This window comes from Capricornis sumatraensis, chromosome 22 (genome assembly GCF_032405125.1).
Source record: "Capricornis sumatraensis isolate serow.1 chromosome 22, serow.2, whole genome shotgun sequence".
NCBI classification, from domain to species: Eukaryota; Metazoa; Chordata; class Mammalia; order Artiodactyla; family Bovidae; genus Capricornis; species Capricornis sumatraensis.
In genome coordinates, this window is record NC_091090.1 from 14229531 (window position 1) to 14252594 (window position 23064).

The 23064-nt window shown below is 49.6% G+C and overlaps 1 protein-coding gene across 2 annotated transcripts in view; it reads left to right on the forward strand.

Annotated features, from left to right (window-relative positions):
* The first annotated feature begins 4821 nt into the window (after nt 1-4821).
* PPARD (peroxisome proliferator activated receptor delta) overlaps nt 4822-23064 on the forward strand; it is an 89090-nt gene continuing 70847 nt past the window's right edge. For both annotated transcript variants that reach the window (XM_068994039.1, XM_068994040.1), the window contains exons 1-2: nt 4822-4897; nt 8423-8507. The gene's annotated coding sequence lies outside the window, so the exon portion shown is untranslated. The remainder of the gene's footprint in view (nt 4898-8422; nt 8508-23064) is intronic.

Here is a 23064-nt window from a genome sequence, read left to right on the forward strand (position 1 = left end):
ATCTAGGATAACTTGCTCCTCCCTGACACCCCCTTATGAAAAATCTACCTTCAAATCCAGTCAATTCTCTCTCCTTCATGGTTTCATATCTATCCCTCCATCTCTAATCCCATGGTTATTGCCATGGCTAAGGCCTTTGTATCCTCCACCTGGGATTGAACCTGGGCCCTTGGCAGTAAGCGTGCAGAGTCCTAACCACTGCACCACTAGGGAATTCCCTAAGGTTAGATTTTTAATGGGAAAGTGGAATGGAAATACAAGTGTAAGGAGAAGAGGAGACAATAAAATTTTTGATTGCTGAAGAAGAGCTTGCTCATGGATTTTTTTTTTTTTTACTGTCTTGACCATTTAAAGAAATTGAAGTGCAGTTAATTTACAGTGTTAGTTTCAGGTGTACAGCAAAGTGACATATATATTTCAGATTCTTTTACATTATAGATTATGATATTGAATATAGTTCCCTGTGTTATACTGTAGGTCCTTGTTTGTCTGTTTATTCACTATGGGATTTGAGTCTTATTCAACACATTTAAAAGGGTAATATAGTAGTTTTATGGGCACACCAGGTGGCACAGTGGTAAAGAACCTGCCTGCCAATGCAGGAGACACAAAAGACACTTGTTTGATCCTTGGGTTGGGAAGATCCCCTGGAGTAGGAAATGGAAACCCACTCCAATAGTCTTGAAAATTCCATGGACAGAAGAACCTGGTAGACTGCAGTCCATGGGGCGACAAATAGTCAGACACAACTAAGTACACACGCCCGCCATAGTAGTTTTATAATAAAATGTTAATGTTTATAAACTAGTAGAAATTACACCCATCCTCTGCAAGTGTTTGAAACCAATATGAAAAACAGGTGTCACCTTAAGAATGTGCAAGGAGCTGCATTAGTTCTTATATATTCTTTTAGGGATAGAGGGGCAAAAATTTTGAAGACTACTAACTGTGAAGGATTGTGACTAGAAAGATAGAATGGGAACTGATTAGACATTCTTGGAAGCCAGGTAGTGTTTAGACTTGAGGTGGCAGGGCAATCTCTAAACCTCAGTCTCCTCACGTGTAAACGGGGTCCGTTCCTGGCTTTTGACCATTCTATGACGGGACACAGGAGGTGTTGCTGGTTGCGGCGAGGCAGGGAAAAGAAGACCACCCTGAATTGGGACTGGCATGAGAAGCTGTCAGTCCTGAGGGACATTTTTGGGAGCAGGAGAAGATATTTTGCTGTCTTTTAATTGCAGGGTTAGAAAAGAATGCCCTTGACCTTACCAATATCCTGGGCAAAGGAGAGTGTATCCAATCTCTGATGCCTTCAAAGATACCTATAAACTAGGGGCCATGTGCAAAGTGCAGTCATTGCTGCCCCAGGTCACCACTCTGAGGGTTGGGGAGGTAGGGCAATGGACTGGAAGGGCTGGAATGTAACAGGCTTTTTGCAAACAGTTGTCAGGATATGTAAAGTGCCTATTTCTCAAGCCCAGTGTCACTCTGGGCCAAAGAGGCGCCAGCTCAGTGATGCCGCTCTGGCCCCTGCTGTAGCTGAGAAGGACAGAGAAGAGGTGAGGAGGCCGATTTCGAGAGGCCAAGGAGGACTCCCCCTGCCAGCTGGATCTTGAAATGGCTGTGGAGGCAACCGGATCCGACAGTTCAAAGCAGGTCTAGCCTTATTCCACACTGTAAGTTACCATTCAGTTACACTGTGATTGGGCATCACAGCAGGTTTTGGTAGCTGAGCTCTCTGGCTGGTCTGAAAAGGTTTGGCAGGAACCAAATTTTCCCATTGTGAGCTGTGCCTGTGGGCAAATCTAGTCAAAATGAAGATCTGGGGAAGCCATATTGGTCTGTTTTGGACTCAAGCAACAGAAGCTAACTGATTTAGGTGAATATATATATATATATATACACGCACACACATCCTTTTAGTATAAAAATGAAGTGAGGTTTAAAATGTACTATCTCTGGGACTTCCCTGGTGGTCCAGTGGTTGGGACTTCACGCTTTCAATGTCGGGAATACTGGTTTGATCCCTGGTGGGGGAACCAGGATCTCAAATGACTTGTGGCAAAGTTAAAAAAAAAAAAAAAAGGTATAAAAAATGTACTATCTTAACAGTGTTCCCAGAATTTCTTTTAGAGAAGGAGCTGTCTTCAGGGGAAATGAGTCTTTTAAAGGAAGGAAGTGAGATCTTCAGGGCATGAATGTTGGCAGGAACCCTAGCAATGAAGAGATGCGCCTAGAAAGCCAGAGGGATTTGTTTTTTTCTTTGGACACAGTGGGGCAGAAGGGAGAATGGTGGGGCAGGGAGGAGAGGTAGTAATTTGGGAAAAGGCCAGGCCCTAAGGGGAAAAGAGCCAATCAGAAAACTTCAACTTTATGAAGAATGTCAGCTGTGTGAGTTTAAACTATTTGCAATGCATCATGTGATCCTGCCCCAGGGCCCGGAGCATCATACCATCTATACCCTTGAATGTTTTGTGTGGGAAGAGGTCTGGGCAGTCCTCAGAAAGGGCTGAGTTTCATCTCTACATTTCTGAACTGTGACGGCAACAGCCTCGCAGAAGCTGAAGCCTGGAGGCAGAGAGATTTATGAGAATATAAATCCCCCAGAAATTTGCAGAAATCTTAGGGAAGGCTTTGACTTCCACAACCCATTCTTCCTTCCATCTCAGAGGCAAGGAGGTTGACGTCTGAATTACAAAAGTATTGCACATTCATTTCACAAAGTGGGGGGTGAGATGGGGAAAGAGAGAAGCAGAGAGAAAAAAATCACTCAGTTCTATTAACCAGATATCTGAGGGTGTAGCCGGGGGAGTATATGAGAGAGTGGAGTGTAATCTTTATTTTAAAGATGATGGAGAGGAGATAATATACCTACAGAGTTTGTTCATCTCCAGATGATAAATCCAATCTCTTTTATAAGATTGCCTTCCAGACACTTCCCAGGTATCTGCCTGGAGAATGGATACTTGTATATGTATGGCTGAGTCCCTTCACTGTTCACCTGAAACTATCACAATATTGTTAATCGGCTATACCCCAATACAAAATGTTTTTGGTGTTAAAATACAAATAAAATTGAAAAAAAAAAAAAGAATCTCCCTGCCAAGGCAGGGGACATGGGTTCGATCCCTGATCTGCCAAGATTTCACCTGCTTCAGGGCAACCAAGCCCATGCACCACAACTACTGAGACCATAAGCCACAATTACTGAAGCCTGTGCCCCCTGGAGTCCCTGCTGTGCAAGAAAAGACATTGCAGTGGGAAGCCTGCCTACCACAACTAAAAGGAACTAGAGAAAGCCTGCATGCAGCAGTGAAGACTCAGAGAAGCCGATATATATGTATTTTTTTTTAAAGACTGCATCCTAGCTGCTAGGTACTTAAAAAAAAATTCATTTATGGCTGCACTGGATCTTTAGTTGCTGCATGCAGGATATAGTTCCCGGAGCAGGAATCAAATCCAGCATATTTACATTGGAAGAGCAGAGTCTTAGCCACTGAACTACCAGGGACATCCCTGCTAAGTAACTTTTTATGGTATATCTGAAGGTTGGGATGACAGGTCCCTTCCAGGTCCTAAAGACCTAGGTTAAAAAGGGACAACAGAATTTTCTACAACAGGAGGAAGGATGTTCCCCATTTACAGGGCAAGTATATTAGATGAATAGGAAGATAAGTAAGAAATCCAGAACCATAAATTTCTAGTTGTGGTGGTTTAGTCGCTCAGTCGTGTCCGACTCTTTGCAACACCACGGATTGTAGTTCGGCAGGCTCCTCTGTCCGTGGGATTTCCCAGGCAAGAATACTAGAGTGGGTTGCCATTTCCTTCTTTAGAGGAATCTTCCCCACCCAGGATCAAACCCGGGTCTCCGCATCGCACCCAGATTCTTTACTGACTGAATCACCAGGGAAGTCCATATTTCTAGTTACAGAAGCCTCTTGAAGGCCGAAGAATTGATTCTTTTGAACTGTGGTGTTGGAGACGACTCTTGAGAGTCCCTTGGACTGCAGGGAGATCCAACCAGTCCATCCTAAAGGAAATCAGTCCTGAATATTCATTGGAAGGACTGATGCTGAAGCTGAAACTCCAATACTTTGGCCACCTGATGTGAAGAACTGACTCATTGAAAAAGACCCTGATGCTGGGAAAGATTGAAGGCGGGAGGAGAAGGGGACGACAGAGGATGAGATGGTTGGATGGCATCACCGACTCAATGGACATGAGTTTGAGTACGCTCCGGGAACTGGCGATGAACAGGGAAGCCTGGCGTGCTGCAGTCCATGGGGTCGCAAAGAGTCGGACACGACTGAGCGACTGAACCGAACTGAACTGAACTTGAAGGACAAAGCCCTTTGTGAAAACCAGAGGGAGCATAGTCTTCTTCAGTGGAATATCCAGGTTCCAGCCTCCGTATTGCCTCTCACTGCAAGTCACACAACTTCTCTGGGGCTGTTTCTTCCCTGGAAGGATAAGGAGACGGTGCTAAAATAATCGCTACGTTCCCTTCCAACTTCCAATTCTCTTTTGTGATACTTGCCAGACGTGTCTTACCGGCCCTGGAGCTTCCGCCCTGGCTCCTCCCTGGGCACCAGAGGGCGCTGCAGGTGGGCCCGGCGCCGCATGCGGTGGGCGGAGTGGCAGAGTCAGGGGGCGGATCCCAGACGTGCGGTGATTGGCCGCGGCTTAAGCGGAAAGGGGGCGTGGAAAAGAGGGGGCGGGGACGAGCGGTCCGGTGACGTCGCGCTGGCGGGGGCGGGGCCGGGCCGCGCAGCGTGTGACGCCGCGGCCGCCGCGCGGAGCCGGGGATTAATGGGAAAAGTTTTGGCAGGAGCCGGAGGCGCCTGCGGAGCCTGCGGGACGGCGGCGGCGGCGGCGGCGCGGGGGCCAGCCGGGACAGGTCAGTCCGGGTCCTGGGAAGTGGGTCGGCGGAGCGGCGGAGGCGGGAGAGCCGCGGGCCCGGGCTGAGGCGAGCCGCGAAGCTGGTGCGCGAGGCCCGGCGGGGAGTGGAGTGCCGGGCGAGAGGCGCAGGGGGTCCGCCGACCCGGCGGCCGTCGCTTCCCGTCGCTCGGGCCCGGGCGGGCCGCGGCTGTCCGTGGCTCTCCGGGCACGCCGCCCCGCTGCCGTTGCGCTCCCAGCCTTTGGACGCCCGTCGCTTTTCGAGCCCGAACCGTGGGCCTCCTCCCCTCGACCCCCAGATTTCTGCGGCCCCTTCTGGGCCTCGAGTCTTCACCTCTTCCCGCTTCTGTGTTCTGAGAGCCGGCATCTCAGGCTCTGGGTCCCCTCCCACCCTTGCCTCTCATCCCTTCCTCCATCCCTTCTCTGGTGTCCCCAAAGCCTTGACCCTCTCTGCCCAGGGTCTCCTTGGAGACCTTCTCCGCTCACCCCCGCCTCATCATCCTTGCCTTCGTCTCTCTATCCTTGCCCTCCCAGTCTTCGCTCTCTTTCCCCATCCCCGTCCTCTCCTCCCAGTTGCCTGCACCTCTCCCCCCCCCTCCCCCCCGATATTACTCCTCCCCCACACCTCTCTCACCTTGTTACTTGGCTTTTTCAGCCCATGCCTTCAATGCCTGTCTACCTAAGCCTCTCCTATCCCGGTTCCCCGCAGAAGCCCTGTTTTTTTTTTTTGCCCCACTCTCAGGATTTCTTTCTAGTCAGCCCTGTGCCCTGCATTCCTGTCATCCACCTCCCCTTCCCTCCCAGTTCCTTGCCTCTGCTTCTGGGAGAAGCATTAAGCTCCAGACACTACTTTGTTTTCCCATGACCCACAGATGAGATCCCCGTGGGGTAGGGTGTACAGCTCTGTGATTGAAGTAAAGCTCTGAATGTCTGAGGTGAATATAACCTGTGTCTGTGTGGGAGAATTTACTAGGGTGTTGCATCAGGGATAATGGCCAATTTATAGACCATTCTCCCAGTCTCAGCGGAGTACTTCCCCTTTATGGGTTTGTTGACTTCCAGGAACCCTTGAGGAGAGACCAGCCGCTGAATTGGGTGTGTGCCAGGGGTAGTTGGAGGCCTCATCCAGCTCTTTTCCCCTTCCAGGAAACAGGGCTTTATGGCTTTACACTCTTATTATATACACATTTAAACCATGATACCCCAGCCTGTCTCTGCCCTTCCTCCCGCCCTCCACCCTATCCCCCGTCCCAGAGAGCTAAGAGAAGTCTCCAGAGAATGCCTGTGGACCTCAACCTGTTTCCTCTGTACTGGCTCCAGAACATTTTTTTTCCTGTTCAAGTTTTGAAATAGATTGCCAGCCTGATAGCCCTGGGGCTGGCAGCTATCTATCCCTTTTGTTATTGGTGGCTCATACCACCTGCTGATTTTTCCCTCACGCATCTCTTAACCCACTGAGTGTGTTCTGGGCTTCTAATGTCAAATCACTGAGCAGGTTCTCCTGAAGGTTTTTCTCCCGCTGTTTCCCTTGGGAGCTTCGTATCCTGTGGCTCCAAGAGCGAGGCTGACATTGAGGTTCTGTTCCCCTTGAACAGAACTATCAGGTCGTATCTGCCCGAGCAGTTTGTGGGTCTGCATTAGGAAGACAGTGCCAGGAGCTTGCCTTGCTTCCAGTCGCAGGCATCGTCTTCTCTGGGGCTGAAGAACCCACCGTGTTCGTGGTGCATCTGGATGTTTAACCTTCTTGCCAAGGTGAAAGTTTGTCACAAATGTGTTCAGTTTGAGCTCCTTTATTTGGTGTTAGCCCTCTCGGGGACTCAGGAGATGTTCAGGAAATAACATATCGTCTGTCTCTGTCCAGTCTGATCTTGAAGGATTCTGAAAGTGTGACCCACTGGCAGGTTCAAAAATGAAAGCCTGTTGTTTCACCTGGCTCTGGGTTTCTGGGTCTCTTTTGAGGATCGTGCTCTATGCCTTTGAGCCAGAATTGAACACAGAATTGGCAGCCTTCAGGAGCTGTGGTGGAGAACCGGTTGAATCGGCCAGACTAAACTTTAAAGTTTTGGAGCCCTCCTGTGCACAGACCCTTTACTGTGAGAGGAATAGGGCTGTGGAAGGCTGAGCCAGTCCCCTTTCCCGGGCAGCACTAGGGGAAGGATTTGGGCAGACAGGACCAAAAGGGATCCCTTGTTCCTGTAGAAAACACCCCTCTGGTGAGTCCTGATGAAGCTGGGGTCGTGTGTTTGGTGGTCCTTTCGTCCAGCATCTGGCTGCCCAGGAGTTTACCCAGCTCTTTTGAGCTGTTTGCTGCTGCTCTGTCTGCTTGCCCACTGGTAGCACTCTCCACTGAGGTGGCCAGTGAGAAGGGCTCGAGAGGTCAGGCCCAGGCCTTGGGGAGCAGCTTGGGCACCAGCAGCTCCGGCCAGATAGCTTCTTGCAGTTTGTTCACCCCGTTGTCTTCTGCGTAGGTAGTCGTCATTATCCATGACCAAGTGCCCGTTCAGTGATTTTTGCAGAGCTCGGCAGACAGGCGCCTGACATTATCCCACGGGTGAGGTAGCCCAGCAGCCCCTTAGTTCAGTGGCCTGCTCTTTTGTCCGGCTGCCTCTCTCCTCGCCTCTCCACTTCTGCTTTCCTCCTCCGTGCCCTCAGGAAGAGTTGCCCCCACTCAGCCTTCCAGTCCTACCTGTGGTCCCTCAGAGCCCGCTCCCCAGGGCCCGGTGAGAGGACAGCCAGTGTTGGGCGCTGGTCTGGGAAGCTCGTAGGCCTCTTTTTTGGACAGAATGCCGCTGCCCTGGCTGTTGTGCAAGCTGTCCCCAGGGCCTGCGGCTCCCGGCATGTCCTGGGATGGTGCACCTTCTCTCAGGAGGGGCTGGCCCTTTGGCTGCTAAAGGCTTCAGCTGTCTTCTGTCACTGAGGCCCACCTCCTAGGGTGCTGCCTGCAGGGCCTTCCTCTGTGCCTTTGGATCCGGAGGGAGGAGCCAGTCGCAGCAGCCGAGTTCGGTGATGTCAGGAGAGCTGGGCACACGCTTGAGCCTGGCAGGGAGAAAACGGCCCCTCGCATCAGGTTTCAGATACCGGGTCTTCTTCCGTGCCTCATGGTCCTTGGCCTTCATGGCTCAGAGGCTGGTGATGAGGGTGTGACTCGAGTGCTGTCTCCACTGGGCTCTGGTCAAGGAATCAAGTATGACTCAGGGCATCTCTGTTTATGAGCTGCCACCCGTGGGGAGTGTTGGACTCCGGCTTCTTCCTCACCTCGCCAGCTCCTCCCACCCACCTGGTAGAAGCAGCAAAGCCGGTGTCTGCTGACTTGGAAATGAGCAGATGACATCCAGGATTGGGAAATATTTGCTGACTCAGGCTCAGAATCACAACATCTCAGGGTATGTGTCAGTGGCAGAGAAGGACCCAGGTTGCCCTGGGAGCACCCTCTGAGCCCTTGTGTTTCATGATAATGTATCAGAGCTGTTTTTCTGACCCCCGGTGCCTCTCAGCTAAAGATGTGCGGTTTCTTTCTCTCCTGCAGCCTTGTGTGGTGTTTTGGGATATGCACATGGTACTCACGCAGTGGCTTCTGTTCACCAACAGATGAGGACAGATGCACCAAAGAGGTAATCCTGTCTTTCATACCTCGGGGCCTCTGACAACTGGTGGATGTGATTTCTCTAGCGCAGGGTCCCAGATCCCAGGCGCCTGTCACTGCATCTGGTCGTGACAGTAATTAATTAAATAATTATTGAATCTGTGGTTTAAACATGGTTTTTTTTGAGGAGCATTAAGCTTTTCACCTTTACACTCACTGAAACATAAACTCCACAAGGGTGGGGTCTTATTTTATTTCCTGTAGTGTCTCGGACAGTGTCTGGTACAGAGGAGATGCTAAGTAAATATTGAATGAATAAAGGTACAGACTTTCTTCTCTGTCCATATGGGTGCCAGGCCACAATGATGGTGTGCACCTTTCTCTTTCATTTATGCAACAAGCATTTTTGAGTGCCTCCTGTGCACCACGTGTATTTCTAGGCACGTGGAAAATGATGATGGTAAGAAATCAGGTTCTGTCGCTGTTCATGGGACAGAACTAGCATGTATGTGAGAGCTGGGTGTGATACGTAGAACTGTTTCTAGCATCTCTGCTGGGATATCAGGTCCTCAGGAGAGTCAGAACAATGCTCCGCACTTCCCATTGCTGTTTCCCTATTTGGCTGTCAGGATGCCTGGCGGGTTTTGTAAACTCTCAGAAGGGGAGCACCATGGAATTCGACGTTCATTGTCCCAACTATCTGGGAAGCCTGGCCGTGGTGGGGTCTCTGCTGGGGGCCAGGGGAAATGTGGGGCTCCTGTTTGATTTGTTTTAATCTCTGAAGCTCAGTAGTTTTAATAGCTGTTTATGGGTTTCACTTCCCTTTCTCTGCCTCCAGCACCCTGTGGGTTTTCCTGTTGCCAAACAGGGTGCTGAGCTCGTGTGTCTGTCAGTCTGTGGGGGTCAGGCTGTTTGTGGATCTTGCAGGAAGGTCTCAGGCAAGGGCCCCTCCTGTTAGTCCCATACCAGGTCTTTTTCTTTGAAGGAAATGTGCGCGTGGAAGGAGGAGGATTTGGGAGGACTTCGAGGTTCTCTGAGAGAAGGCAGAGAGGGAGGTTCCCCAGAGTCGGAGAGAACTGCTGCGTGGACCTGATTGGCTTGGTCATATGTTTGGGCAGCAGCCGCCACAGTGGCAGCTATTGTCCACGTCCAGGGTCAGTTGTCCTGTTCATCTCTTCACTTTGAGCTCCCGGCCCCAGCCGGAAGTTTTCTTTCTTTAGTTTCCACTGGCAAAGATGAGGCTGTAGCTTTATCGGATGTTTCAGTGTTAATCTCAAAAAACTGGTGTTGTCATCTTAGTCTTTCCCACCTAAGGCACTTTTTTGGGGCCAGATGCTGTGACAGACGATTTCAGACCTGGTCCGTGGCTGTCCCCGTGGCCTGGACATATGCATAAAAACGTTTTTTGAACGCTGAGAGCCAGTGAGCACTAAAAACATGTGCCGTACAAGGACACTCATTGATAGGAGCGAGTCATCCGTGAGGGTTGGCTTTGTCCTTAAAGAAACTGGGCATCAGATTGGCCACCTTGAAAGGAAGCTGGTTTATTCTGAAGTCAACTTCATGCTCTTAAAAATTGTTAAGGACGTCATGAACTTTTGTTTACTGTACTGGAAATTAAAACCAAGGCAGCTTTAAAAATTACTAATTTATGAATTCATTTAATATAATAATAAAACCATTACATTTATCACAAATGACATTTTAAATGAAAAATAACTATTTTCTAATACAAAAATATTAAGAGGAGGGACATTGTTTTACATTTTTGCTAATATCTGGTTTAATAGAAGAGAGCTGGATTCTCACAGCTATTTCTGTGTTCAGTCTCTTGAAGCACAGTCTCAGTTGAAGAATATGAAGAAAATCTGGCCTCATACAGATACGTAATTGAGAAGGAGAAGGGTATTTTAATACCTCTTGCAGATAATTATGGATGTTCTCCTTTAATACTGTACCAAAACTGGACAACTGGTAGTTTCTTAAAGGTTAGTTGAAATGTGGAGTCTGAAACCTTATAAACAAACTTCTCATATTTTGTGACATTTAAAATCCATTGGCCCATCTTGCACTTCGAATGGATCTTTTATTTTGGTCTTTGGAAAATATTGGTTCACTGAGTTATATATGTTTTCTATATATATATATATATATAGAAAAAATATATTTTCTATATATATTTAGAAACATATGAAATATGTTTCATTGTATAACATCAGTAAATCATATTCAGACCACTGATTTTATCCTTCAAGTATTAGAAAGATGTGAAGCTCACAGTGGTGGGTACAAGTTTTCTATAATTTGGATTTTTTCTTGAAAGGTAGATTTTTTATTGTTGGTAACATACTGTCAGTTTCTTTTCTTGAAGTGACAGCTCACTTCATTTTCAAGAAAAATTTTGTTAAATACCCAATCTAAATAATCATAATTTATTTGGCTGTTATTCTTTTGTTTCAAGTAAAAATGGTACTTTATGAAGGAAAAAAAGTGGCTAGTTTAGCTTGCAACTCAAACAATTGCACAATTGCTTTTCTTTGGAACAGTCTTGGAACTCCTGATTTGTTAGAGGACATTTAAAAGACATGTACTTGGGACGTTCCTGTTCCTCATGGTCCAGTGGTTAAGACTCCTCCCTTCCACTGCAGGGGGCACAGGTTCAATCCCTGGTTGAGTAACTAAGGCCATGCATGCCTCGTGGCACAGCCTAAAAAAAAAAAAGACATGCACTCAAGGGGCATGATTTAAGTTCGTTTTTTATTGGTTCATCTAGGACATTCTTAAGTGAAATTGGCATGTTATTATTTTTCATGATTCTGTGGGTTGTCTGGGCTCAGCTGGGTAATTCTAACTTGGGGTCTCTCATGTTGCTCTGGTCAAGTGGAGACCAAGGCAGGATCATCTGAACGCATGGCTGGGCTGGACGTCCACACTGGCTCACTCACACGGCACTTGACGCTTGGTTTTGACTAGGGTACCTATACAGGGCCTGTCCATGTGCCCTGTGCCTCTCACAGTATGGCAGCTGTTCTGAGCAGAAATATACAAAGACTGAGCGTATCGAGAGATACAGGCAAGGTTTCTTAGGGCCTCACCTTGGGAGTCATACAACGTCACTTTGTGTCTTCTTGGTCATAGGACCGGTTCAGATTCAGGAGAGGGCTGCACAGGGGTATGAGCAACAGGACACATGGTTCATTGGGAGGGAGAGAGGCCTCCATGCAGGCCAGGTATTGCTTTTTTTTTTTTTTTTAAGCATTCCTTCTGTGAGGTAACCTGGCCTGTAAATGAATACTCACAGGAGAAAAGTGTGTTTTCTCACAATTTCCATTTCTGGAGACCACTGTTAGGAAACTTCTAGTAGCTTGACAGATGCCACTGAATACCAGGTGAGGAAATGTGCACTCCATGTTCTTTGGGCAATGGGTGACTGCTGATGGTTTTAGAGCAAGGAGTCATTATGTTAACATTGCACAGAGGTTGATTAAATGGAGATAGAATGACGGTAGAGAGGTTAGGTAGGAGATTACTACAGTAGTCTTAAGTATGAGGAAATTCTTCCTCACGTATAATCTGAGTTCCTCTGGTTGCTGTTGAAATTAATTGATTTTGAGCTGCCAGCCACACAGGTTAAGTACACAGAGCCTGGGTGGAGTAACGCACTCACACAGATACACACGTGTTGTTTAGGAGTGCTGATACACCAGAGAGGTTAAAGGGCTCACAAAAGTTAGAAGGCAACTGAATTTAGGTTTTATTGGCAAGACACATTAAAAAGTTCTTCATAATTTATCAAATAAGAAGCAGGAAAGATGAAGCTTCATGTGACACCACTGACAGTTTTAGTACCAACCAAGAGGAAGTGAGGAAAAGAGTGAGAAGGGGACAGATGAAAGGATGGGAGGGAGAGGGATGAAGATGGGGAAAGAAGAGGGTTGAGGGGGGAAGCAGCAAACAGAGGGACGGAGGACGAGCCTGGAGGAACTGCTTGAGACCCAGCTAAGGCTGCTGTCACGGATCTCCAGCCTTAGGGCAGGGGCTGGCTGCTTCCGCAGTTCCCAGGGCCCTGGCTGCCGAGTTCAGCACCTCACGCCCTTGACCTGGCTCTGTGGCTCTTTGCTGTCTGAGAAGACGCCTGGGGGAAGTGCTGAAGCGGCATTAGTGTTGGGCAGAGGTGGATGTGACTCTTAGCACTCAGGGTGTGGAGTTGCGACTTGGAGACTGAGGAGCCGCTGTAAGTGCTGGTTTCCCGAGCCAGGCTCTGGGGCGCTGAGCTCAGGAGGAAGTGGTTTCCTGCACCAGGCCCCTCCCCCCTTGACAGGAGTCTTCATCTGCTCCTCAGGAGTTCCTGGAGTTCTGGGCAGTATGTTGCTCTTCTTTTCCTTTCACGTGCCATCTGCAAAGCCTGACTTCTCCCAGGCCTTGGTGTCATCTCGGGAGCTCTCCCGAGACCCTTCCCCAATTATCTATGGCTCATAGCGATACAGCTTTGAAAGATTTCCTCCATGGGATGGATCCTGAAGGGAGAGTCTCCCAGGTGTTATGGGAAAATGACCTCATGTTTAAGTTCATTTCTTTATTATCGTATTGTTAGGGACCTAAAAACAGATTTTTGTTGCTTTTCTTTGTAACCTGCTATAACTCTTTGGTCCTTATCTTCTGACTGGTTTTGGCATTTCCTTCATCCAAGAATTGTGACCTCAGTGGCCCAGAGTTTCTTGGCTACTGCTCTGCTGGAAGCACAAGCCAGCTCTGCCCTCCTGCCAGCAGCGGGGGCCAGGCAAGCTGCTCTGCGTACACAGTTGTCTGCGGGCCCACTCGCCTCCCAGACAGGCCGTCCTTGAACTTGCCAGAACCCAGAGCTCACTGATCATCCCTTTTTCCAAACAAGCAGGCCAGGTGTGCCTTTACCGTTTCCCTTAATCCCATAAAGCATTCCATGCTTGTGACCGTCATCCTGGTTTCTTCACCTCAACTTCTGTTTTCTCTGGCATAGTGTTTCTCAGCCCTGGCACTGTAGACATTTTGGGCTGGTGCCTCTTTACTGTATGGGCTGTCTGCATATTGTAGGATGTCCGGCATCATCCCTGGCTTCTACCCACCAGAGGCCAGTTTTACCCCCCCAACCTTGATGAAAACCTAAAATGTCTCCAGACATTGCCACATGTCCCCTTGGGACAAAGTCACCCCTGGTTAAGAACCAGTCCTCTGTCATTTCCCTACTAAATATTTTTAGCCATCTGGGTCCACTGGTGACCCAGCGGATCAATAAAACGCATGAGATAAGCATATCGTTCTTACAGTGGAAATTTATCATCCTCAGTCACCTCCCTGAGCCCTTGAAGGCTTTGAGGGGAATGAGCACCACATTCCAACCAAGAGCCGTGTGGTGCTACACAGCAGAGGGACCGCGTCCCAGGTGTAAAACTGTATCCTGAAGAGGCTGTGTTTCTCTTGCTTTGCTTCTCCGTGTCTTTTGATGTCTGGGCAGAAGCCACCTTGCTGTAACTCCCAGAGGTGCCATGTGGAGCAGAGTGGGTAACATGCAGCGTTTGGACTGTCGTTAACCTGGCCCTTCCTGGCATCAGATAGCACCAGCTGATCTGGAACTTCTCTCTAGACTCAGATGGGTTCTTACAGCCCTCCTCCCAAGGCAGGTCTCATGGGAGAAAACTTACCTGCCATCCCAATCTCGAGCTTGTTCATCTGGCCGGATCATTTCTTTGCAGCTTCCCCTCCTGACTTCTCTGGTGGCTCAAACGGTAAAGCGTCTGCCTACGATGCAGAAAATACCCGGGTTCAATCCCTGGGTTGGGAAGACCTCCTGGAGAAGGAAATGGCAACCCACTCCAGTATTCTTGCCTGGAGAATCCCATGGACGGAGGAACCTGGTAGGCTACATCCATGGGGTCACAAAGAGACCGACTCGACTGAGCGACTTCCCTTCTTCTTCTTCCCCTCCTGTAAAGGCTTTCAGGATAGTCCAGAGACCCTGCTGGGTTCCCTTGACCCGCAGCATGTACATCCTGAGATGGACTTCTGCGTGGTCCTCCGGGGACTTCAGGTTGGAGAAGAGAAAACTACCCTTCCCTTCTAAGAAGGCCCTCCAAAGGCCAAAGTGCTCAGTTGCATGAAAATAACTCTCTGCCCCCCTAATTAATAGTATGCAGTTAGAGCAAAAGAAGGACCCTGATCTAGGACCTTGCCAAGACTCCAGACCTGACTTGCTTTCTACAAACCATTGGTCTGAATTTCTTCGGAACTCTTGGCACCTGCCTTCCGTGGTGGTGGACTGAGTAATGGCCCCCAGAGATATTCAGGCCATAAGCCCTGGGCCCTGTGGGCACTGCCTTATATGGCAAAATGGATTTTTCAGGTAAGGATCTTGAGATGGGGTGATTATCCTGACTTACCTCCCTTCTAGGTGGTAAAGAACCCGCCTGCCAATGCAGCAGGTGTAAGAGATGCTGGTTCAATCCCTGGGTAAGGAAGACCCCCTGGAGAAGGAAATGGCAACCCACTCCAGTATTCCTGCCTGGAGAATCCCATGGACAGAGGAGTCTGGTGGGCCACCATCCATAGGGGCGCACAGAGTCGGACACGACTGAGCAACTGAGCGCACAGCACACACATCCTGGCTTATCCTGGTGGGCCCTAAGTGCAACCACAAGTGTCCTTCGAAGAGGGAGGCAAAGGGAGCTCTGGTACAAAAGGCGTGTGACTGCTGCAGCAGGGTGCTCTGCTGCTGGCTCCGAGGATGGGGGAAGAGGCCGAGGAATGCTCGGAATGCAGCTGTGTAAGCGAGAAAAGGCCCGGAAACAAGTGCTCCCCTAGAACCTCTGGAGGAAGTGCGGCCCGCCAGTGCCTTGATTTTGGTCCAGTGAAACTAATTTTGGTTTTTTGACCTTCAGAATCCTAAGAGAATAAATGTTTTGTTTTAAGCCACTGAGTTTGCAATGGTTTGTTACAGTGGCAACAGGAAACTGCTACAGGGCTTATCTATCTCCAAGCACGGGTAGTGACTTGGCTCACCCTTGTTCTTATTCTGAGGCAGTTGTAGAGCATCCCTTTTATGGCACTTGGAGATTCTAGGTCCAGCCTTTTTGCAAACTAACATTTAAAGCAATATGCTGTCTGTAGCTCAGTTGGTAAAGAATCTGACTGCAGTGCGGGAGACCCAGATTCAATCCCTGGGTTGGGAAGATTCCCTGGAGAAGGAAATGGCAACTCACTCCAGTATCCTTGCCTGGAAAATCTCATGGACAGAGGAGCCTGGTGGGCTGCAGTCCATAGGGTCGCAAAGAGTTGGGCACGACTGAGCGACTAATACTTACTTACTTACTGTCTGGGGTAACCTTTTTGGGAGTTCTTGGGGGCAAAAGAGAAGGCCTCAGATAATATGTGCTCCTTGCTTTTGGAACTCACCCCACACCTTCGTTCATACTTTTGAGGATCCAGGGTTAGTTTAAATCTGACCCTGGTTCCCTCTTCCCCTCCGCTCTTCCTCCCATTCATTCAGTCGGTATTTACTGGCTCCCTCCTAGGTGCCAGGCTCTGTTCCAGGCACTGGGAATGAAGGAGTGAGCAAAGCAGATAAACAGATCTCCTGCTCGCCTGGTGGTTGTGGTGGGGAAGGAGGAGGAGCCAGAATTAAGTAAATAGCCTGATGATTAAGTAAATAGTCAGATGGTGAGAAATGCTATATCAAAAAATAAAGCAGGAAAGAGGTCATGGCAGTTTCAGATAGAGGGCTTGAGGAAGGCTGTGCCGAGAAGGTAATATTTGAGCCCAAAGAGGAGAGTGAGCCATATGGGGGAAGAGTCTTAGAGGCAGAGGGAAAGGAAGTGCAAAGGCCCTGGGGCAGGAACCTGGCTGGTGTGTTAGAGGAAGAGCCGGGAGGTCAGATGGTTAGAGCAGTGAGGGAGGAAGAGAGCAGGAGAGATCCGAGGCTTGCCTGGGGCCAGGGCCACGACCCTGAAAAGCTATAAACATTTCTCCACGTGGGCCCTTCCTCCCTTCCTCCCTCGCCCCGTCCCCACCTCTCTGCCTCTGTGTCTGTGTCCTCAGCTCCCTTCTGTAGAACACCTGTCACATCATGCCAGTGGAGTAGCAGCAGGCAAACATAGCTTAACGTACCAGAAGAGGGAGAAAGGCGCCTTCCTGTTTCTGAATAATAAAAGCACCTCCACCGTCCCCCGCAGGCGTGGAGCTGTGTGCCGAGGAAGGCTGGTCCGCTGCTTTCTCCCGGCAGGTCCGGGTGGCCCCTGAGGCTCCTCCCTCCCCTTATCCAGGCCCGGAGGCTGCCGCCCACCCCGCCACCTCGCATGCTTTCTTAACAGCCCCACACCTCCCGGCCCTTCCCCGCCCAGAGCAGCACCTCAGTCTGCCTCTGTCCCCGTGCTCAGCCGGGTGGGTGCCTGGGGGCTCCCAGGGGGAGGGGGCATGCGAGCTGGGCCCCTGCCTGTTTACGGCTGTTCCCCAGGCCCCCCGGCCTCACAGCCCCAAGTCCCTGTGCCACCGAGTCTCCCTCTCCTGGGAGTGGCCGTTCCAGACCTCAGGACTCTGCCTCCGCTCAGTCCTCCCCGTGCAGCTGGGATTTCGAAGAATCAGATTCCAGAAAGTCTACTATGCCCAGCTTGAAGAGTCACTCTCCCTGGATAGTGACCCAGGACAGTTCTGGTGCTCCGGCAGCTTTCCAAAGTGACGTTTTGTCAGCTTTGATGTCACTGGGAGGTCGGGTACAGACTGTCTTCACAGATTAAATCCTTCATGCCTTCGTCCCTGATTTTAGAGTTAGTCCTAGGTGACTCTGTAGAACCTGTTCTGAGTAATGGCACCGTGGGACGTTGCTGGCAGTCCAGTGGTTGAGACTCCGTGCTTCCACTGCTGGGAGCATGAGTTCGATCCTTGGTCAGGGAACTAAGATCCTGCATGTCATGTGGTGCAGCCAAAAAGGATAAATAAATAAGTAAATAATGGCACCAAATCAATTGCCATTGAGAAATGAGAAATGAGAAGTCAAATTGACCGATGATAACTTTGATTTCCCAAGAGAAAGTCACTAGGTAAATAAATTCCCACACTGCAGGCTGCATCCAGTCAAAATTGTATTAATCCAGTCCTGTTTACCAGAGAAGGCAATGGCACCCCACTGCAGTACTCTTGCCTGGAAAATCCCATGGACGAAGGAGCCTGGTAGGCTGTAGTCCATGGGGTCACGAAGAGTCAGACACTTACAGAGCGACTTCCCTTTCACTTTTCATTTTCATGCGTTGGAGGACATGGCAACCCACTCCAGTGTTCTTGCCTGGAGAATCCCAGGGACGGCGGACCCTGGCGGGCTGCCATCTACGGAGTCGCACCGAGTCAGACACGACTGAAGCGGCTTAGCAGCAGCAGCAGTCCTGTTTACATGCTGTTACGGTGTGTGATTCCTGTGACTTCTTTTTTGGCACTTTAACACCCCACTGTATTTACAGCACCTACTTACAGTTTGCCTCCTATAATCCTTGCAGTGGGTCACCTTTTAGAAAAATATTTTGTCTGTTTTTTTAGCCCATTTCCTGACCCAGTGGACATATGTGCCCCCAGGCCTGCCTCTGCCCCTGCCAGCCCACCCTGGCTTTGTCCTCTGCACCTCCAGGACCATGTGCTTTGGACTTGCGTGTGCGCCCCCGCCCTGGGCACCTCGTGGATAACCAGGGGGTGCCTCTCGCGAGCTGCTTTCAGTACTCCTAGGGCTTCTGCCCGTGTGCTGCTGATTCCTGTCTGCGGACTGCAGCCTGAACCTTGCCTTCCTTTCTGCTTTCTGCTTCCACTGTGAGAAAGAACCAGTCCATCCGTCCTATGGATGGGTGAGTCAGACACCTTGCTGAGTCACAGAGGAGCAGCCTGCCTTGCAGGTCATGTCAGTCCTGATGGGTGTTCCCCAGCCCCATCAAAGCTCTTCCCAGAAGCTGGCTGCTTGCGGGGCCAGTGCCATGTGCAGAAAGGCTCACCGGGCATTTGCTGGATGGACGGGAGACTGGATGGCCGGCCTAAGTGGCCCTCTCCCCACAGAGTGGCGCTGGAGCCAGCCCACCATGGAGCCGTCTGGCAAGGCGCCTCGGGGAGCAGTCAGAAAGCTGCCGTGTTCTCTCGAGGACCCTTTCCCAGTTGTTGCCCCTCCCTCTGGTTAAGGGTGGTTTCTCTCAATTGCCTCCTCCCTGCTCCCTCCATGGGGGCTCTAGTAAGGCTTCCTTCTCACACCTCTGGCTTGGCACCTGCTGGGGTATATGATGGTGGGGTGACTGCTTGCAGGCTAGGCTCTGACCCTGACTGTGGCCTCGTCAAGAGCTGGACTCACCTGTGTCTAAGCCCCTTTCTATCCCCAGCAGACGTCGGTAGATATCTGAGTGGTAGCTGAGTCGAATATGTGTGGAATGCACTGTGCTCATCACATCCCGTCACGGTACCTTGTTTCATCCACACCTCCCTGAGAGGTAGAAATCATTGTACCGTTTTACAGATGAGAATGCTAAGGCTCAGACTGGTTAGGAAAGGTGCCCGAAGCGGCACAGCCAATAAGTAATAGAGCTGAGATTTGAACCCAGGGGATTGAAGCCTGCTTATTTGATCGCCACACAGCTGGGCCTCCGCTCAGAGGGGTGACTGGCCAAATCCAATTCTTCCACTTCGGAAAGTACCTGCCTGACCAGCCAGACTAATGTTGCCTTAGAGAACACTCCCTGCTTTCGAGCACAGCAGAGCCTCTTGTTGGTCACTGAGCAGAAGCAGAGCGTTGGCAGGCTTTGAGGCCCCCTGCAGAGCCTCATTTCAGGTCAGCGGGCAGAGGAGGCCCTGAGAATGACTCTACTTAGTGACTCCCTGGGTCTGCCCCAAGGCAGTGAGCAAGCCCCCTAGAATCATAAGAATAACCAGCCAACCTTTGGGCCAGGCATGGAGGGTGGGACGGACTTGTAGGAGCTGAAAGCAGTCCCTGCTCCAGTGACAAACCCGCCTGCTTTCAGCCGAGTGAAAGAGGAAAAAGAAGATGGCCTACACGTGCACACATGGAGAGAAGGGAGGAAGGGAAATTGTCCCTGTTCAGATTCTCCCTCGGGCCAGGCGTTAACACTCGCGGAGGAGCTCACTGCTCTCACACCATGGACATGGTGTATTGGATGAGGAGGTATAGATATAGGATCAGAGAAGCTGAGCAGCTCGCTCAGGTCACGCAGCTGACAAATGATAGAGCTGGGGTTGAGCCCTTTGGAGCCCGTGTTCTTCTCAGGTCAGTGACTCTGCCCTCCCTGCTCACGTCCCCTTAGCCTGAGCTTTCTAGGTGTGTACGAATGAGAGCCAGTTTGCATCAGCAGGCTGGGAGCAGAGGCAGAAGGGGACTTGGGGCTCTTGGCACCTGTCTTGCTCAGCGGCAGTGGCCCTGCCTGCACCAGGAGAACGTCTCAGGCTCAGAGCAGCAGTGGCATTCCACTTTCCTCCTTTCTTGCACCTTGCCATCCCTGGTTTATTTTGGGAGAGCTATATTTATTTCTGCTCCCACTTCCTCGCTGGAGGCAAGGGTTGGTGTGCAGGGAAGGTGCTGGGAATCAGAGAGGCGACCCTGAGGGGCATCTCTCAGGGGCCCCCTGAGGGGCCTTAGCTGGGCCCTGTGGGCTGGGCCTTGATGGCCGCTCCTCCACCCAGCTGTAGGAGTGGAGGTTCTGGAGAGGGGACCGCCACACTCCTCGTTTCTTTGGCATCTCAGAAGGGAATAGGCTTTTACCTAGAGCAGAGCAGGAAGGAAGTAGCATGTGGCACTCCCTGGCAGCATCTAAGGATAAGAACTTTGAGGGAATGTGAAGTGCTGGTTAAGAGCCAGACTGCTCGGGACTATATTCTGGCTCTGCTAGTGGCCTTGGGCAAGTCACGTTATCCCTGGATAGCTTTCCCATCTGTAGCAGGGGGAGGTAACTATAGACCTTACCCCTCAGGGAGGACTTAAGGATTAAAATTGCTTTTAAAATTACATATTGAGGCACAAAAGAGACATTCATTGAGTGTTTTGTTTTATTGGCTGTACCGCATGGCTTACCAGATCTTGGTTTCCTGAACAGGGATTGAACCCAGGCCCTGGCAGTTAAAGTACGGAGCCTTAACCACTGGATTGGCAGGAAGGTCCCACTGCTGACAGTTGAGTGTTTTCTTGTTAGCATATCTCTGCACTGTCAGCGTCCAGCACCCTAGGGGATGCCAGCAAACACTGGTTGGACTCAACAGAACTTCAAGACCCTTGGTCTTCCTCTCTGCATCCGAGTGTTGGCTGGAGCAGGTGTTGACTCCTATGGGACCTCGCTGGGTGATGCCCATGGCAGCTGGCTAAGGGTCACCCCCACCCTCCCTGGCCTGGGCCCTGGAGGAGGCAGCCAGGTCAGGTGAGGTATTGTCCAGCCTGAGGATGTCAGGGCCCTGTTTTTCCTTTTGTAGCTTTCTGAGGCTCTGGCTTTGGGGTGTGAGCTCTGGCAGGGTTGGGACCTATGTCCCATGGGTGCAGTCACTGCTGGCTGGTTCTGGGTGATTGGGCCTAAGGTTTTAGAGGAGAGGCTTGCCACTAGCAAGCTGTTGAACTCACTAGTAACAGTGAAAGACACCTTTGGAAACTTGTATTTGGGCACTTAGGACTTAATCAGATGTAACCAATATATGTGGGCTTCCCTTGTGGCTCAGCTGGTGAAGAATCTGCCTGCAGTGTGGCCGACCTGGGTTTGATCCCTGGCTTGGGAAGATCCCCTGGAGAAGGGAAAAGCTACCCACTCCAGTATTCTGGCCTGGAGAATTCCATGGACTGTATAGTCAGTGGGGTTGGACACAACTGAGCAGCTTTCACTTTTCATGCATGTAGGTATATGTATGTGCTTAGTCGCTCAGTCGTGTCTGACTCTTTGCGACTCCATGGACTGTATGTAGCCCACCAGGCTCCTCTGTCCCTGGGGATTCTCCAGGCAAGAATACAAGAGTGGGTTACTGTGCTCTCTTCCAGGGGATCTCCCCAACCCAGGGATTGAACCCAGGTCTCCCGCATTGCAGGAGGATTCTTTCCCATCTGAGCCACCGGGGAAACACACATGTGTATACATGTTGGTCCCTCAGTCATGTCCGGCACTTGGTGACCCCGTGGACTGTAGCCCACCAGCCTCCTCTGTCCGTGGGATTCTCCTGGCTGTCCCCACAAACCAAAAGCCAGGTTTGTGGGAATTTGGGAAACTTTTTTGGATGTGGAGCTGGTATTCAAGCACAAGAATTTCTCTATGTGTGGTTTTTAATTTATTTTAAAATGTTTTAACTGTGTAAATAGTGGTTATTCATTAGACAATAGGAAGATACAGATTATTACTGAGGAAAAAAAAGTCATACATGCACACACCTGCAGTCAATTAATCTGCGACAGAGGAAGCAGGACTGTACTGTACAATGGAGAAGAGACAGTTTCTTCAACAAGTGGCGCTGGGAGAACTGGAAGCCACATGTAAAGAGAGTGAGATTAGAGCATTCACTCACATCGTATACAAAAATAAACTCAAAATGGTTTAAAGACCTAAATGTAAGACCTGAAACCGTAAAACTAGAAGAGGACATAGGCAGGATACTCCTTGATGTCAATCATACCAGTATTTTTCTGGATCAGTCTCCTAAGACAAAAAGCAAATGATAGTAAAAGCAAGAATAAACAAATGGGGCCTAATTAAATAGCAAAGGAAATCAACAAAACAAAAAGATAACCTACAGAATGGGAGGAAATATTTGCAAATGATGTGACCAACAAGGGTTAATACCCAGACGATATAAAAAACACATACAACTCAATATCAAAAAACAAACAGCCCAATCAAAAAGTGGGTAGAAGACTTGAATAGACATTTTTCTAGAGAAGACATACAGATGGATGGCTAACAGGCACACAAAGATGCTCAGCATCGCTGATTATTAGAGAAATGCAAATCAAAATTATAATGAGATATCATGTCAGGCCTGTCAGAATGGCTATCCTTAAAAAGTCTACAAATAACAGATGTTGGAGAGGATGTGGAGAAAAGGGAACCTTTGGGACAGCCACTATTGAAAACAGTATAGAGGTTCCTCAAAAACTAAAAATAGAACTCCCATATGATCCAGCAGTTCCACTTCTGGGTATAGATCCAGAAAAAACAAAAACGCAAATTCAAAAAGATACCTACACCTCAACATTCGTAGTAGTACTGTTTATAATAGCCAAGGTATAGAAGCATCCTGCGTGCCCATCCGCGGACACATGGATTAAGAAGAAGGGTATCCATTTACGATGGCACATTATTCAGCCATAGAGGAACGAAACTCTGCCATTTGCTGCAGCATGGATGGGCATAGAGAATATTATGCCTCACGAAATGAGTCAGACAAAGATAAATCCTCTGTGACATGATTTCTATGTGGAATCTAAAGAGTAATACAAATACATGTATATACAAAACAGAAACAGTCTTGCAGATACAGAGAACAAATTTGTGGTTACCAAAGAGGAGAAGGGAGGGAGGAAAGGACAAATTAGGGGCATGGGATTAAAAGATACA